The sequence below is a fragment of the Canis lupus genome, chromosome 7, assembly GCF_003254725.2.
Source record: "Canis lupus dingo isolate Sandy chromosome 7, ASM325472v2, whole genome shotgun sequence".
NCBI classification, from domain to species: domain Eukaryota; kingdom Metazoa; phylum Chordata; class Mammalia; order Carnivora; family Canidae; genus Canis; species Canis lupus.
The window spans coordinates 38,420,025-38,437,287 of NC_064249.1; the positions used below are offsets into that span (position 1 = coordinate 38,420,025).

At 53.0% G+C, this 17,263-nt stretch overlaps 1 long non-coding RNA gene across 1 annotated transcript; it reads left to right on the top strand.

The window, feature by feature from the left end:
• Positions 1-13,441: 13,441 nt before the first annotated feature.
• LOC125755434 (uncharacterized) lies at positions 13,442-16,057 on the top strand. The gene is made up of 2 exons (XR_007411995.1): positions 13,442-13,537; positions 15,460-16,057. It is a non-coding gene; the product is annotated as an uncharacterized LOC125755434 (long non-coding RNA).
• Positions 16,058-17,263: the final 1,206 nt, after the last annotated feature.

Sequence of the window (17,263 nt, forward strand, 5' to 3'; positions counted from 1 at the left end):
CAGCCTTCAGCCCAGGGCCTGATCCTGGAGACCTGGGATCGAGCCCACGTCAGGCTCCCGGCATGGAGCCTGCTTCTCTCTCTGCCTGTGTCTCTGCCTCTCTCTGTGTGTCTCTCTCATGAATGAATAATAAAATCTTAAAAAAAAAAAAAAAAAGTGGGAAGAGCAGACATCCTTTCTTCATTCCATCTTAAAGGGAAGACGTTTGCTCTTTAACCATTAAGGATGATGATAGCTGTAGGTTTTCCTTTATCAGGTTGAGGAAAGTCCCATCTACTTTTAGTTGCTGAGAGTTTTTGCTGTATGTTGAATATTGCCAAATGCTTTTTCTGCATCTGTGGAAATGAGATCATGTGACATTTTTCTCTTGGCCTCTTGATACGGTGATGGCTTTTCAGATGTTGAACCAATTTTGCATTTCTGGGATAAGCCCCACTTGTTAATATCTCTGGATTCAATTTGCTAATAACTTGTAGAGGATTTTTATGCTTGTGTTCATGAAGGATACTGATACATAGTTTTGTTTTCTGATAATGTCTTGGTTTGGTTTGGGGTCAGTAGTGAAGGCCTCATAAAATGAAGTATAACCTCTTCTATTTGCTGAAACAGTTCTTATTTAAATATTGGTAGAAATCTACAGAGAAGCTATCTAGGTCTGTAATTTTTTTAACTGAATTCCCTTTCTCTCTGAATCTGTTTCTTCCTTTTTTTTTTTTTTTTTTTTAAGTTAGGCTCCTGTCCAACATGAGGCTTCAGCTGACAACCTCGAGATCAACCTGAGCCAGCTAGGCACCTCTGTCTGTTTCTTCTTGAGTGACCTTTGTGGTTTGTTCCTTTCAAGGAACTTTTCCATTTTATCGTACTGTCATTTATTTGCATAAATTCCATCATAATATTCCATGTTATTAATGTCTGTGGATCTGTAGTGTTGTCTCCTTTCATTCCCACAGGTAATTTTTGTCTTCCCTCTCTTTCTTGATCTGATTGACTAGAGAAGTATCAATTTATTGATATTTTCAGCCAGTTGTTTGGAGCGCCTGGGTAGCTCAGTGAGTGAAGCCTCTGCCTTCAGCTCAGGTCATGATATCAGGGTCCTGGGATCAAGCCCTACATCAGGCTCCCTGCTCATCAAGGAATTTGCTTCTCCCTCTTCCTCTGCTCCTCCTTCCCCTTCCTCTTATGTTCTTTCTCTCGAATAAGCAAATAAAATCTTTTTTTAAAAAATCAGCTGTTGGTTTGGTTTCATTGATTTTTTTTCCCCTGTTGATTTCATTGATTTATTTCCCCTGTTGATTTCATTGATTTTTTTTTCCTATTTCTATATTTTTTAAGTTGAATTGATTCTACTTATTACTTCATTCTTTTTGTTTGTTTTGGGTTTAATTATTCCCTTCCCCTCAATTTCTTAAGGTAGAAACTTAGGTTATTAATTAGAGAGCATTCTTTTTCTAATCTAATAACTAAAAGCTATAAATTCCCCTTGAAACTCTGTTTTAGCTTCACCTCTTAAGTTTGGGGGTATTTTTTGCCTTTCATTTATAATATTTTCTAATTTCTTGTGTGGTTTCTTCTTTGTATGAATTATTTAGAAGTTCATTATTTCATTTCATGTATTTGAGGATTTCCCAAATGTTTTTTTTCTCTTTTTTTTAAGATTTTATTTATTTATTCATGAAAGACACACAGAGAGAGGCAGAGACACGGGCAGAGGGAGAAGCAGACTCCATGCAGGGAGCACGACAAGGGACTTGATCCTGGGTCTCCAGGATCAGGCCCTGGGCTGAAGGCGGCGCTAAACCGCTGAGCCACCCAGGCTGCCCACTCAAGTGTTTTGCTGTTGTTGATTTCTAATTTAATTCTTGATGGTCCAAGAACATATTTACATGGTTTTATTTTGAATTTGAGGCTTGTTTTTTTTTTCTTTTTTTAGATTTTATTTATTTTTTAGATTTATTTATTCATGAGAGACGGAGAGAGAGAGAGGCAGAGATATAGGCAGAGAGAGAAGCAGGCTTCATGTAGGGAGCCTGATGTGGGACTCGATCCTGGGACTCCAGGATTATGCCCTGGTCCAAAGGCAGACACTCAACCACTGAGCCACCCAGGCATCCCTGAGGCTTGTTTTATGTCCCAGAACGGCCTCTGTTGGTGGATGTACCCTGTTCACAGTCTGCTGCTGTTAGATGGGCTGTTCTGTAAATGTCAAGCAGATCAAGTTAGATGATTTTAAGGTGGTTTTAAGGTCTTCTCTATCCTAACTGATTTTATGTCTACTTGTTCTATCAATTACCAGTAGAGTTGTATTGAAGTCTGTACTTTAAATTGTGGCGCCGGCCTGGGTGGCTCGGCGGTTTAGCACCGCCTTCAGTCAGGGAAGCAGGGGGGGTCTCCCTGCCTTTCCGCAGAGCAGCCCCCTGTACCACTGACAGCAGCCCTCCAGCCTCCTGCCCTGTGCACTCAGGGCCCACCCTGGGAGAAGGCTTGCTGGTGAGTGTGAGCTCCTCTTCCCTGGGCCCCTCTGCTGTCTGAATTGATGCACTGATTCACACTCGACCTGTTTTAAGAACTCGCTAAAATTTTACCTCATTTCACCTTCCCTATCTCCAGCAGCACCTGCCTTTTCCCCCCACACTCAGCACCCTAAGGTGTGCTCAGGGCATCTCTTCAAGATCCATCCATGTTGTAGCAGGTGTCAGTCTCCTTCCTGTTTAAGGCTGAATGCTACTCTGTTGTATGTGTACATACCACATCTTGTGTGTCCATTCTTCCATTGGATATTTGGGTTATTACCACTTCTTGGCTACTGTGAATAATGATGCTGTGAACACAGGTGTGCAGATCTTTTGAGACCCTGCTTTCAAATCTTTTGGGCATATACCTGTAAGTGGGATTGCTAGATCATGTAATTTTTTGTAAATTGCCATACGACTTCTCCAGTGGTTGCACCAGTTTATGTTCCTACTAGTAATGCACAGGGTTCCATTTTGGGGACACCTTGGTTGTGAGATTGGGCCCCATGTCTGTGTGGAGACTGCTTAAGATTCTCCCCCCCCCCCCCGCCTGTCCCTTCTCGCTCTTTCTCTTAAAAAGAAAAATAGTTTCAGTTTCTCTGTAACACCTGTTAATATATATACGTCTGTGTGAATATATATGTAAAACAGCCGTTCTAGTGGGTGTGAAGTGGTATCTTATGATAGTTTTGATTTGCATGTCCCTAATGACAAGTGCTATTGAACATCTTTTAGATTTTATTCTTTATGGAAACGTCTATTCAAATCCTTTGCCCATTTTTTAAAATTTATTTATTTACTTTAAAATTTTATTTATTTACTTGACAGTGCCCAAGCGGGGGATGCAGCAGACAGGGAGAGGGAGAAGCAAGACCCTCCACTGACCAGGGAGCTTGACATGGGCCTCAATCCCAGGGCCCTGAGATCATGACCTGAGCTGAAGGCAGATGCTTCACTAATTGAGCCACCCAGGGATCCCTGGGTGGCGCAGTGGTTTAGCGCCTGCCTTTGGCCCAGGGCGCGATCCTGGAGACCCGGGATCGAATCCCACGTCAGGCTCCCGGTGCATGGAGCCTGCTTCTCCCTCTGCCTGTGTCTCTGCCTCTCTCTCTCTCTGTGACTATCATAAATAAATAAAAAAAATTAAAAAAAAATTTAAAAAAAAAAATTGAGCCACCCAGGCGCCCTGCCTTTTTAAATTGGGTTGTCTTGTAGAGTTGTAGAAATTCTTTATATATTCTGGATATCAGTCCTTTCACAGATAAATGATTAGCAAATGTCTTCTCCCATTCTCTGGGTTGGACAGATTAATTTTTGGAAGGCTGTTGCTTTTTTTTTTTTACTAAGCACAAGTTGGATTGCTAAACGTTTTTAAACGATAAGTGCAGAGGATGGAGAGCAGATGATGCTCTGCTTGGACTTGGACTTGGACTTGGACTTCGGGGTTCTATCGAGAATTAGCTCGAGTCACGGTCTGGTGGGAACAGCTGTGCCACAGTTAGTGGTTGATCATACTTGGAGGTGAGCGCTCAGTAAGCATTTCCTTTGTTGTCTCAAAGACCTTTATTTGACTACTCTTCAAGGGGCTTCTGCTTGGGACGCCTGGGTGGCTCAGCGGTTAAGCATTTGCCTTCTGGCTCAGGGCGTGATGCTGGAGTCCTGAGGATCGAGTCCCACATCGGGCTCCCCACGTGGAGCCTGCTTCTCCCTCTGCCTATGTCTCTGTTTCTGTGTGTGTGTGTGTGTGTGTCTCATGAATAAATTAAAAAGGGGGGGGGCTTCTGCTTTTCTCAGTCCCAGCAGTCTGTGAGGAGACCGAGGTGTTCCTCCTGTATTGTCCCCTCAGTGAATGTGGGGCTCCTCAGAGCTCAGCAGCCTCTCTATGGGAGGCAACCAGCAGCAGCCTGAAGCCTCCTTGAGTTGTCTCCAGGGGCAGAGACCTGTCCCCGAAGCCTTTCCTGGTGAGCTGGCTGGGAGAGTGGCACAGAATCTCTCCTGGCACACATTCCTCTAGCTCTTTCATATCATTAAATCCCTTAAAGGATTAAGAGTCCTGTGGCACACACTTTAGGTCCCACTTATTAATATTCTGTGAGTCTGTTTCTGCCTGAGGGGTTGAATACCTCTGTAGAGTCTTAGGGGAAATCTTTATATTACACAACAGACAGCCAGTCCTGGGGGATTACGTAAGATAAAAGTGAGGATTTGTGTTTCTTCTGGCCTGGAGATGGTGTAGCGGAGTTTCTGGCATACTTCCTGGCTTCGTGGACTAGTTGCAGGTGTCTGAATCAGCTGCCTGCTTCTTTCCTGTCTCCCTGTCTCCCCGGGCTGGGGGTGCACACTGCCACCACTGTGAGGCTGACGACACAGGAAACTTCTCAGGGCTAGATTGGCTTTCTTACCTCTGAAATGGGAGGATGGCTGACCAGATGACTGACCTCAGAGATGTTGGTGACAGCAGTTCTTCCATTCTCCGTGCTGTTTCGCAGCACGTGGGCAGCATCTGCGGGTGATCTGAAACCAGCTCCCAGACGCAGATAGGGAGTGACAGAGGCCACTCCAGATTGGTTGAATGAGCTCGGGGAACTGACAAGGCTCCTCTTGGGGGCTGCAAGGTGGTGGATGCCATGCCTTCCCACCACATCTTGGTTCAGAGAGTGGCCTCACTGGGGTCCAGTCACATACCCCCTCCCTCCTACATGATGGTCCCTACACCACATCACTATCTCAAGGCTGTCCTGCGGGCAGCTTCTGGGCAAGGCCACCAGAACCCACGTTCCAAGGAGAGGGGCTGAGGAGCTTCTAGTTGCTGCAGTCCAGCTCCTGGGTCAGCTGGTCATCCTCATGACAGCAATACTTTGCTGCCCAGAGCAGTCCCCATTCGTTCTGATACCCCTCCTACAAAGCTCTCTGTCCTGGCTAAGAACCACCCCCAAGTTCTGGAAACAAATTTAAAGAAGGAATGAGTGGCTGGAGCACACTCCAGACTTGGTACAATCCACGGGGTGGGCTGGGGGGAAGCCATGCGCCCAGTGATGCTCATTGGGACCATCCACGGCCAGGGTCAGGGCATGCTTTAGCATCAGTCGCAGACTCGGAATTTCCTCGGGCTCAGAGCCTCAGCTGACAATCTGCTGCATCCAGTTCCACCATCTTTGAACATAACACCTCCTACAAGCATGTAATTTGCAGCAGAACCCAAACTAGATTTGGAGCTACCTAGCTGTTGTACATGGAAATCTTTTCCTAAATTCCCTGGTTTTCTCAATCATTTTGTGGGGCATCGGTACTTGTGCTTCAGTGGGACTGTACTGTTTAACCTGTAAATACAGGCCATGACCTTGTGTTTCACCGTTAAGACTGCCTCTCAGAAGCCGAGCTGACAAAGTTGGACAAGATTACTGGCTCATGGAGGGAGGGTTTGCAGGGCGAGGAGAAAAGCAAAAGCTTCAAGCTTGGACCCTATTTGCGTTGCTTAGGCAAGACCCTGTTCCCTGTCGGGTGGTGCTGCTGGTCTCACAGCCTTGCACGCCCCTGACTCCCTTGCATCAGCCATTCTGGGCCCCAGTCGCCAAGGAAGCTCAGATGCGCCCTGCACTTCCTCATCTGTCCTCTCCACTGACCTTGCTTTCCACTGTCCCGACCCACCCCACCCTGGTCCACAGGTCCTGCCTCCAGGCTGCCCTTCCCCGTCAGCAGGTTATCAGGCTTGAGGTTCATCTTAAGAGGAAAAAAAGTTCTTGCCTTCTGAGCCTGGGCCCCCACACGCTCTTGCCCCATCTGCTCCGGAGGGAGTCCTAGCCCCGGACTCCACTGTGTCAGCACGAGGCTGGCTTCTGCCCCCAGCGGAGGTCCCCAGCAGCCTGCTTCACACTAGTGATACATCCATGTCCTGGCTGCTTTACAACATGGGACCCTGTTCATTTACTTCCTTCTTAAAAATCTTTGCTCTCCTGGTTTCCAGGATTGTCCTGACTCCCTGCCGCTGCGCTGGGTCACTCTTCCACCACGTCCCGGCCTCCGGTTTCTCTATCTGGGATCTGGCCGCAGCTTTCCTCCTCTTGCGCCAGGGGAGGCTGGTTTATGGGCTTCCTCTTTTGTAATCCAGGAAGCCCGAGCTCCTGTGAGGCTTAGATGGAGTTTGTGTGTAAAACACACTTGGCAATCAGCAAGTGGCGCAGTGTTAGCAGGTTGGAGAATCTGAGGGAGGGAGGCTCCTGGGTTGGTCTTTGGGCCCCGTGGAGAGGCTGTTTCCAGGGACCCTCTGGAAACCTGGAAACCAGATTGGGACACGTGGGTGGGCCTTGACCTCTGCTTTCACTGTGTTCTCAAAGGACTCCGGCCCAAGCCTGCTCTATGCTTAGGACCCCTGTCTCCCCACCTCTAGCAGCCACCCGCTCCTGCCCTTACCATCAGGCCAGCCTCAAACAGGAGCACGGAGCCAGTGGTTCCCCTACAGGGGGTGTCATTCCCCCCGAGAGCAAGAGATGGGGCAGACCTTGGTGCAGAGAAAGGCCGGCCCTGGTGCCAACACCCCGGGCTGTGCAGGAGGAGGTGGCTCTGTGTGCACGCAGTGTGCAGTGTCCCAGTCTGTCGCCAAGGGGGACACCGGACCATCTCAGCCCAACGCTGTCACTAGATGCTGTCCTTAGGAACAGGGATGTCCCCAAGCTGCACAAATAGAACGTTAGGGCTCGGAAGCACTTTGGACCAGAGGCTCCACAGCATTCAGTAACAATTCATTGAATAGCCTTGAGCCCTCCCCTCCCAGTGTGGATGCTGGTGACACTGGGGCATCGAGCCAGCAAGGGCCATGTCCTCTGACAACTGACAACCTGGGCAGGGACAGACCAAGTAAACAAGGAAAGGAAACACTGCCCGGTAATGATGCAGAGTGATGCAGAATGCACATGGTCATCTGGACGGCATGGTGAGAGCGTGTTCACGAAGTGCCGTGATCCTCTGGTTCATAGGGCAAGGAGGTTTCTCTGCTCCCTCGGGAGTGGGGAGGTGGGAGCAGAGCTGGGGAACAGCTGTGTGCACGTGCAGATGGCCTTCTGGACGAATTCTGGAGCCGTTGCTGGTGGGACAGCAGCTGGCCAGGCCATAGTTACACCAAGGGACCTCCACCTGGTGTGGGGGGCCCTGAGCCATGTCACAAGTACTCTGGGGTTCTCCACTGGGGGCCACCGGGGAGGAGGAGGGAAGTCTGCTGATGCTGGGGGGAGGGGTGTGTGGTGTGGAGACATAAGGGGGCTGCCGTTCGGGCTCACGGTGGTGCCGAGAGATGCCTCGGGTACCTGGCGCCATCCAGGCACCTCCTAGATTCTTCTGTGGAGTTCCACTGGCCCCCGACCCAGAAACCTCCCCAAATCTGTCCTCCCTCGAATCCCTCCTCATCCGGCCCCAAGCCCCACTGATGCCCACCCTGCAGGTGTCTTCCACCACCACCCCACCACCCGGCCGCCCCCTCTCCATCCCGGACCCCTTCTCTGTGATGCAGGCAGAGAGCTTTGCAAAAGGCAGGTCCCCTCTCCCCTTCCCAGCCAGAAGCCCTGTGGATCCCCAGAAGGTTCTAGTGGACGCTACACTGTTAAAGTAGACCTGGTTACTGTGCTTGCCCACACCGGGAACCACCTGCCCCCAACCCCCTGCACCCTTCACTGCTCCCCATGGGCTGCAGGGATACGGCCCAGAGTTCATCAGAGCTGCCCTCAGGGCCTTTCTCAGGGTGCCACTGCTCCTCTGACTACTCAGGACCCTGTCCTCCCTCCACCGCTACAGCGCCTGGGGACTACCCTTTCCCCGGCGGGCGGCTCCCGCAGTGCCTGTCCCTCGCCCCCTTCCTGGACAGGGAGAGGGCTGAAGCCAGTAAGAGGAGGGAGCACACCAGGAAGACTCAGGCTCCGGGGAAGTGGGGCTCTATGTGCGTGCCGCCTGCACACCAGCCACACCACGTGGTCCTCAGCCTGAATCCGCAGAGCTGCTGTGGCCGTGGATCTGGGGAGGGTGATGCGGCAGGACAGCGGAGCTGGAGCCTCCAGCCCCTCCCTCCCGGCTCCCGGGGCATCCCAGCCTGCCCTGGCCACCGGGTCCTCATCCCCACCTCTGAGGCCTGGGCCCTGGCCTGGTGGCAGCCTGCTGTTGGACAGGGGTGGGGGTGGGGGTGCGGGGATAGCCCCAGGAGTGTCCACACTCAAGTGTACCTGCTCACGAAGTCTCCAGGTGCAGGGCTGGAGCCCTGGAGCAAACTGGGTGGAGCTGGCCAGCCTGCCCAAGGCCCTCGGGGTTCACCCACCCCAGGGGACTTCCTGGCTCCTGCCCTGTCCCCCCGTCTGGCCCTCTGCACTCCTGCTGGTGTTGGGGGGCCTGGGTGGGTACACCTGCAGAACAGGCCAAGGGGTCCCTGTCACAGGAGGGGCGGGTGTCCAAGTCCGCAGCAGAGGAAGAAGTACAGAAAAGCCCAGGTGTCACCGTCCGCCAGCAGAAGCTACCGTCTGAAGTTCATTTCCACCTGACAGCGGAATGCTGGCCAGTGTCCGGCGTTTCCAGACCACAAACCAGCTGAGGCGCTCGGTGCCTTACACAAGCGGTCATCAGTCATCCCTGTGTCACAGAGCCGTGTGCCCCGGAGAGGTCAAGTAACTGATCCAGTGTAGACAGCATGGACTTGGCAGAGCAGAGATCCACATTCAGGCCCATCTGACCCCCGATCTGCAAATGGAAGGAGGCAAGTTCTGGAGTCAGACTGCCGGAGGGCAGATCCCCAGTCCACCCCGCGGGTCTGTCTGCGCAGACTTGTTATGTGACTGCTTCCCCGTGCTGGCTTGTCACATGCTCATAGTCACAGAGCCCACCTGAAAGTTGTTCTGAGGAATGACATGAATGCACCAAAGTGCTCAGCCTGGGCCCTGAGGTGAGAAGCCTTCCACGAGTGCACTTACTGCTCAGCGGCCGGAGCAGATGTGGGCCTGGCCAGGGCGGCTGCAGCGCTGCAGGGGGGAGGTAGCGGCCCCTCCAGGCCCCTCCGGGCCCCACAGCACAGCCAGCCTTGTCCTGGCAGACAGGACAAGTCAGAAGACGATGTGTGAGCCTCCCGTCCAGGCACCTGCTGGAGGCCTGAGTGTCCCTCGATGCTCAGCCCGGGGCCCAAGGTTCCCATGCTCCTGGTGGCTCCTACACCTGCCATCAGGACCACAGTTACAGATTTTTCCTTTTGTTTCAGGCTCCAGTACAGTTCAGCGTGGTTTTGTTGCCAAGCCTATAAAGGCTTTATAATTTTGATATTTTGTTCATGATTTTTGGCATGAATTTTTATTTTTAAAATAATTGCATTAAAATATCTATCTTGAGGTGCCTGGGTGGCTCAGTGGGTTAAGCATCTATCTACATTTGGCTCAGGTCATGATCATGGGGTCCTCGAATCAAGCCCCACATGGGCTTGCTAGCCCCCTCTGCTAGTGCTCTCTCTCTCAAACGAATAAATAAAAAATCTTTAAAAAAATAAAAAGAAAATATCTTACTTTCTTGGCTACCCCTTATATCTTGTGCCAGCGGCAAGTGCCTCACTCACCCTCGTCCCAACTCTGCTCCGTAGGGCTGAGTGTCCTTCCAATTTGAGCAGCTGACTTCCCCCAGAGCCAGGGATCCAAGACTGAGCAAGGAGGAAGCTGCAATGTTTCTAATGGCCTAGCCGTGGAAGACACTCCATTAATTCTGTCCTTTACTATCAGTTACGAGTTGGCCTCGTTCCAGTGGAAGGGACGACACAGGGACACAAGAATCGTGGTACCATCCTGGAGGCTGACTACCACACCAGGTCTCCTGCCTGGAGGCTCAGTGGTTGGGAGAAACATCCACAGACTGGAACCAAGAATCCAGAGCAGTCTTCCTTTTACTACCCTCCCTCAGATCCTGAGTGGTGCCGACCCGGGCCTGGGCTGTTGGGACCCCTGTAAGCCCCACTCACCCGATTTCTGTACACTGGTCTAGGGAGAAGTACTGGACCCAGTGAGCCCTCCCCAGCATTTCTTAATTTGGGTGGGAGTGAGTCAATACTGCCTGAGGGTAACTGTTTGCAGCCCAATGGGAGAAAAGGGCCATGAGAGAGGAGAAAACTTTTTTTTTTAAGATTTATTTATTTATTTATTTATTTATTTATTTATTTATTTATTTATGATAGAGAGAGAGAGAGAGGCAACTTCTTCCAGCCTCCCCTCCCATTGTCCGTGAGCCCGTGATCCCCGGTGACATCCTCACCCTGCTTTGTGCATTGCCAGGATTTTAGAACTGACAAATTCCCCCTTCCTCCCAGCACATTTGACTGGGTTTCTGTCACTTCCTCACCGTCTTCCTGGAAAGAAGATGCTGGGGTGTTGTTGCCTAGGGCTCTTTCAGGGCCCCATCTCAAACCTACTGACTTAGTCTCAAGGCAGGTCCAGGACTCTGCACTTTATTTTTTAGAGATTTTATTCATTCATGAGAGACACAGAGAGAGAGATAGAGACACAGGAGGAGGGAGAAGCAGGCTCCATGCAGGGAGCCTGATGTGGGACTTGATTCCGGGACTCCAGGATCACGCCCTGGGCCGAAGGCAGGCGCTAAACCGCTGAGCCACCCGGGTGTCCTGAGCAAGTCTGCAACTTTAACACTGAAGTTTGGGTGCAGCGGTGCTCGGTGTCCTAAAGCAAGGCAGCCAGCCTCTCTCCGCCTTTGCTCTGCCCAGCTTTGCAGTCCATGGTGGTTGGTGTGTGGACGGGGATGTAAGACATCCAGGACGTGGAGGACCTACGACAGTGGGGGGCTCACAGCTGTGGGGCAGAGCAGAGTTCAGGACTGTGGGCCTTCCAGGTTGGAGGGAGGACTCCTGGGAAGCGAGCTGGAAGGGAAGAAACTCCTTCCAAATGTACATGCTCGGTGAGTGTTCTCAGCAAGTCATGTCAACTCATGGCCTCCTTCATCCCCAGGTAAAAGAGGAGGCTGACCCAATGATTGCGAAGCTCCCCTGTAGCTCTGGAAGTCAGGCCAGGGGCCCTGGGAGGGGAATGATTTCCTTTCCAGAAGACTTGGTCCTGAGGTTGCTCTGGGTTGCTTCCTGGGAGTGGGCCATGCAGGTGTCTTCCGTGGCAGAGACCTGATCCCTGCTCCCTCACTTTGTTTTTTGTTTACCTCACTCCCCCAACTCGGGGGGTGGGGTGGGGGGGCTTGGTTCCCTCTGGGAAGCAGGTACCAAGGAACCTGGGCTTTTCTGGGCTTCGCTCTGTTTCCACAGCAACCAGCCACGCCACCAGCAAGATAAGGGTTTCTCCTGGTTGACAGTGGAGGAACTTGACCCCCTCTGATTCCAGCTACACTGCTGGACCAGACAGAATGGAGTACTGGGACTCCACTAAGTGGGGATTTGCAGGTCTCAGCCTCTCATTTCAGGCCAGTTGTTCTGAAAGTCTGGGCTCCAACCAGCAGGAACAGTAGGACCTGGTTAGAAATGCAAATTACTGGACTCCTCACTAGACCCATTGAATTGGGAACTCAAGGAGTAAGACCAGCCATCTGTGTTTCCATGAGTCCCAGGGGTCTCTGATGTACAGAGAGGTTGGGGAACCACTGCTTCATCCCAGCAGGACCAGGCATGCTCAGTTTTCGCACAGAAAGTCTGCAAACCTGCAGCCCAAGCAAACTGGGATGATGGTTCATCCCCAGCTCTAGGCTTTGCATTTCATAATCCAATGCTGCGAGGCACAGACCAAGCCCAGAATGGAGTGACCTAAAACACTGTGCCTGTTAACGAATCTGCAGTTTGGGGTCGGGCCAGCCCACCTCTGCTCCGCTGTCAGCAGGGCACCTGCTCAACTGGGCTGTGGTCTTAAGTTTGGCTCACTGCCTTGTCTGGGACACTAAGGCCTTGGCGTCTCCAGCTCCCTGTGATCCCACCATGTGGTGGCTTCGGGGTAGGTGGACTTCCCCATGCTGTCCTGAGAGAGCATGGCCAGGGGGCCCGGGAGGACTGCCTCCTCGGAACATCACTTCCGGAGTGGTCCCCAGCTCCTGCGATCCCAGGGAGGAAGGGGAGCCCAGCCCCCTGCAGGGTGTGCATGTGGCCCTGGGGTGGAGGTGGGTGCTCACCCATGGGATGGCACAGCCACCTTCAGGAGATCACAGCACCGCAGCTCACCTGGGGTCCCCACCTGAAGGTTCGGAGAAGGGGAGGAGGAGGACTTTAATCAGCCAGAGTGCGTCGGTCCTCCACAAAGCTCTTGGAGCACCTACAGGGTGCTGGGGACGTGGGCTGGGGGCTAAGGTTCCCCTGCAAAGTCATTTATGTAACAAAGTCCTGCAGGAGGCCCAGTCCCGGAGCAGGGGCAGCTCTGGCGGCCGGAGGCCTGGGGGTGCGGGCTCCGCCCTGGGGGACACACAGGATGGGGTGGGACAGGGGTCCCGCTGCCCTGCTGGAGGGAGCGCAGCAGGCCCACTGCCCCCTGCCCTGGGTGTGGGCGCGGAGGGGGCTTCGGGCACGCCGGGCCCAGCCTGTCGGGGAGCCGGGCCGGGGGGCGACGCGCCGTCACGTGCTGGGCTCCGGCCGGCGTCTTCCTCCTTCCTCGGCGGCGCCCCGAGAGCCATGCGAGCCGCAGGGCCCAGCAGGCAGACACCCTCCGCGCCCCCAGCCGCCGGGGCCCGCATCTCCCCCGCAGTGGGGGGTCCGGGGCGCCCACCCGGCCCCTGGGCTGCAGCCCTCGCTGCCTGCGGAGCCCTCCGCACCCCCAGGTGTCTAGTGGGGCGGCCGGGCCTGGGGGAAACCCCGGGGGCTTCTGCGGGCCTCCGCGCCCCGGCCGCCGGCGGCCTCACCTTCCGGCCTTGAGCGCCACCTAGTGGCCGCGCCTGCGCCCTGCGCTGCCCTTTGTGCGGCGGGAGCAGAGGCTGCTGGGAGGACGGCGGGCGCGCCTCCTGCGGGGCGGCCGCCGGGAGGGCGCGGGGCGGGGACCCCCGAAGGCCGCCGGGGCCGCAGAACGCGCTCTCCGCCGCAGCCGGGGGTAGGCAAGGGGCCCCAGCCAAGGGGGTAGGAGGGCGGGGGAGGGGAGGGGAGGGGAGGGGGAGCAGGGCGGGGGGAGGGGGACGGCGGGGACAGCGGAGCCTCACGCCAGGGGAGACAAACCCCGCGGCACTGGGCTGGGAAATCCAGCAGGGGGCGGGGGCGGGGGCGGGGGGGGCGAGTCTCCTGAGTTCTTACAAGCAGCGGGGCCCTAACACCTGGAATTGTTCAGAATTAGCAGCTTGGCTCCCAGAGAGGAGAGGCGGAGGGTGAGAGGAAGCCTAGCCCCTGCCCCTAAGGGACAGACAGCAGGGCCAGCTGCCCGTGGAGAGACGGGGTAGGACCGGCAGTTTGAAAAACGTCTGGGGCACACGGGACAGTTGTTGATTCATCGCAACCGGTGTCTCGGAGGGACAGAGGTTGGTGGGGGACACTCCCCCCCCCGGCCCCCCGAGCCTGGACCCCCGCTACCTGCCTGTGGGAACTAGCGCGGAGAGGCTCCAGCTAACTGCCTGCCCCGTGCTCCTGCGGATCCACCCCTGGGGCTTGGCCTGCCTCAATCCTGGTGCTGGGGGCCCTCCCGCAGGGAACCAGCAGCTCAAAAACCTTCCCACCCCTGTGCATGCTCTTGGCAAGTTCCCACCAAAACAGCCCCACCACCCTGGCAGTGTGCAGGCAGCTCCGATAAGGGCCAGCCCCACTCCAAAGTGAGTCCGGCCCCAGGGAGAGGGGAAGAGGACCACAGGCCAGTCTGACAGCGGCCCCAGCAGTCGGCTGGGGACAGGCAGCTGGTCTCTCTGCAGGCCACGCACACCAATAAAAGCTTCTGGGGGACAATACAGGGAGAGTGCCCTGCAGTTTGGTGCTACTTCATCCCTGGCAAACACCTGGTCTGACTCCACTCAGGCCCAAGGCGGTCCCAGACTGGCCCACTAACACCACAGGGACCAGACCCTGCCCACAACAGGCAAAGAGCCATCACAGACTGGGCTGCAGGCAAACACCCCTGAAGCACCATTTTCTGCTGAAAAGGAGACATTGGGCACTACACGATCTCTTCTTCATAAAGCCACTACTTTCATGTGTGGAGACAAAGCTGACTTACTTAACACATAGAAACAGAAGCAGATAAAATGAGACAGAAGAGTATGTCCCGAATGAAAGAGTGGAACAAAACCATAGCCAGATACCTAAACAAATGAAGATTAAGTAATGTGTCTGATAGTTAATTTTAAGTAATGCTCATAAAGATATTTGCTGGAATCAAGAAGGGAGTGCAGGACCTCCATGAGACCCTCCACAAAGAGATAGGAGACCTAAAAAAGAACCAATTAGAGATAATGAACTCACTAAATGAAATTAAAAACAGACCACCTAGAATAAATAGCAAACAAGAGGAAGTAGAATAGATCAGTAACCTGGAGGACAGAGTAATGGAAAGTTATCAAGCTGAGCAGGTAAGAGGGGAAAAAAAAATACACAAAATGAGAAGAGACCTAGGGGACTCGGTGACACTGTCAAGTATAATAAGAGTCGCGTGATAGGGATCCCAGAAGGAGAAGAGAGAGAAAAGGGGGCAGAAGATTTATTTGAAGAAATAATAGCTGAAAAATTTTCTGAATCTGGGAAAGGAAAGAGAAATCTAGAACCAGGAGGCACAGAGAGCCCCCAAACAAAATCAACCCAAAGAGGTCTGCACCAAAACACAAAGTAAATAAGATGGCCAAAAATGGTGATAAAGAAAGAAGTTTAAAAGCAAGAGAAAGGAAAGCAGTTATATACAAGGGAAACCCCATAAGGCTATCAGTGGATCATTCAGAAATTTTGCAGGTCAGAAGACAGTGGCATGATATATTCAAAGTGCTAAAAGGAGAAATCTGCAGCCAAAAATACTCTAACCATCAAGGCTTTCATTTCGAATAGGAGAGACACTTTCCCAGAAAACAAAAGTTAAAGGAATTCATGACCAGGAGCAAAACCAGCCACATCTCCATCGCACACAATGCCACCATGACCCCATCGGCCTGCAGGTCCCAGGTCCAGCGTCCCTGCTGCCTGAGTCAGAATGTACTGCTGGCCACCTGCTCAATGCAAAGTCAACACGCCTTCACCTCACTCAGATCAACAAGGACTCAAATGGACTCTTCCCCTCAAATTCCAGTCCCTATGCTCGCTCAAATTTGTGCACAAAAGTGGGCATAATTATAACAGCAGAATGAAGCAACCCAAAGTGACACTAATTCTATGGAAGGTTTAATGAATAAAAGGAGTGCACTAGGCTGAGAACATCTCCAAGTGCATCAAAGAACAATACATACAGCATGATTCTGCTTACTAAATCAGAGAGGGAGACAAACCATAAGAGGCTCTTAATCATAGGACACAAACTAGGGATTGCTGGAGGGGACAAGCATCAGGGGATTGGGTCACTGGGTGATGGGCATTAAGGAGGGCACGTGATGTGATGAGGACCAGTGTTATATGCAACTGATGAATCATTAAATTCAACCTCTGAAACTAATACCCTATGTTAATTAATTGAATTTAAATATTAAAAAACTGGCCTTTATTGACAGAAGTTTGAAAGTGGATGGGGGAGGGGCTGGTCAGGACACTACCCTCTGGCGAGGGAGGGTTATGGGAAGGAGGCCTTTTACTTCTACACACCCTTTCTGTATATCTTTTTAAGTTTTTTCTTTTTAATATTTTATTTACTTACTCAAGAGAAACAGGGGATCCCTGGGTGGCTCAGCGGTTTAGCGCCTGCCTTCAGCCCAGGGCGCGATCCTGGAGTCCTGGGATCGAGTCCCACATCGGGCTCCCTGCATGGAGCCTGCTTCTCCCTCTGCCTGCGTCTCTGCCTCTCTCTCTCTCTATCATGAATAAACAAATCTTAAAAAAAGAAAAAAAAAAAAAAGAAAGAAACAGAAAGAGGCAGAGACGCAGGCAGAGGGAGAAGCAGGCTCCATGCAGAGAGCCCCACGGGGGGCTCCATTCGGGGACTCCGGGATCAGGCCCTGGGCCGAAGGCGGCGCTAAACCGCTGAGCCACCCGGGCTGCCCGATCTTTTTAAGTTTCTAAGACAAAAGGTAAATTAAGCAAACGAAACCTGTTGCTAGCATCTGAGTCCCTACCATTGCCCCAGATACTTCAAGGGGCCTCTGGCATAGCAAGAAATTTTTATCAGGACCCAAATTGAAAGTCAGGGGATGAGACAACTACAGGAGACAATTTTGCTGGGTTTTCAAAGTAGTTGGGGACAAGGCTTGGCACACTCCCACTGGGAGCCCCCCCCCCCCCCCCCCCAGGCAGATCACCATGACCACTAGTGAGCACATCTCAGGGAGGAGCTGTGCAAACACGGGCTGGGGATGTACTGTCTGCCCATCTGCAGTGAACTGCCTTTTTTACAGGCCGTAAGCTCTGGTACCCATTTCACCATTCTCCACCCTGTCCTGAGAAGCCACTTCACAGGTGCCCTCTCTACTCTCTGGGTGCCCCTCCTCAACCCCAACCCCACCTGGCCAACTTCTCTCCAGCCGACACGCAACGTGCAGCCTCAGCTCCTCCGGGAGTTTCCTCCTTGCCCGGTGAAGCCTCCGGGCACCTGCCAGGCTCAGGACCCACCCTCCACCCCCATCCTTCCAGTCCTCAGTGCTCGGCCACCTCCTCCCCACCCCTTCCACCACGCGCCAGGGCGCAGACAGCGACCCTGGTGTGGCGCCCC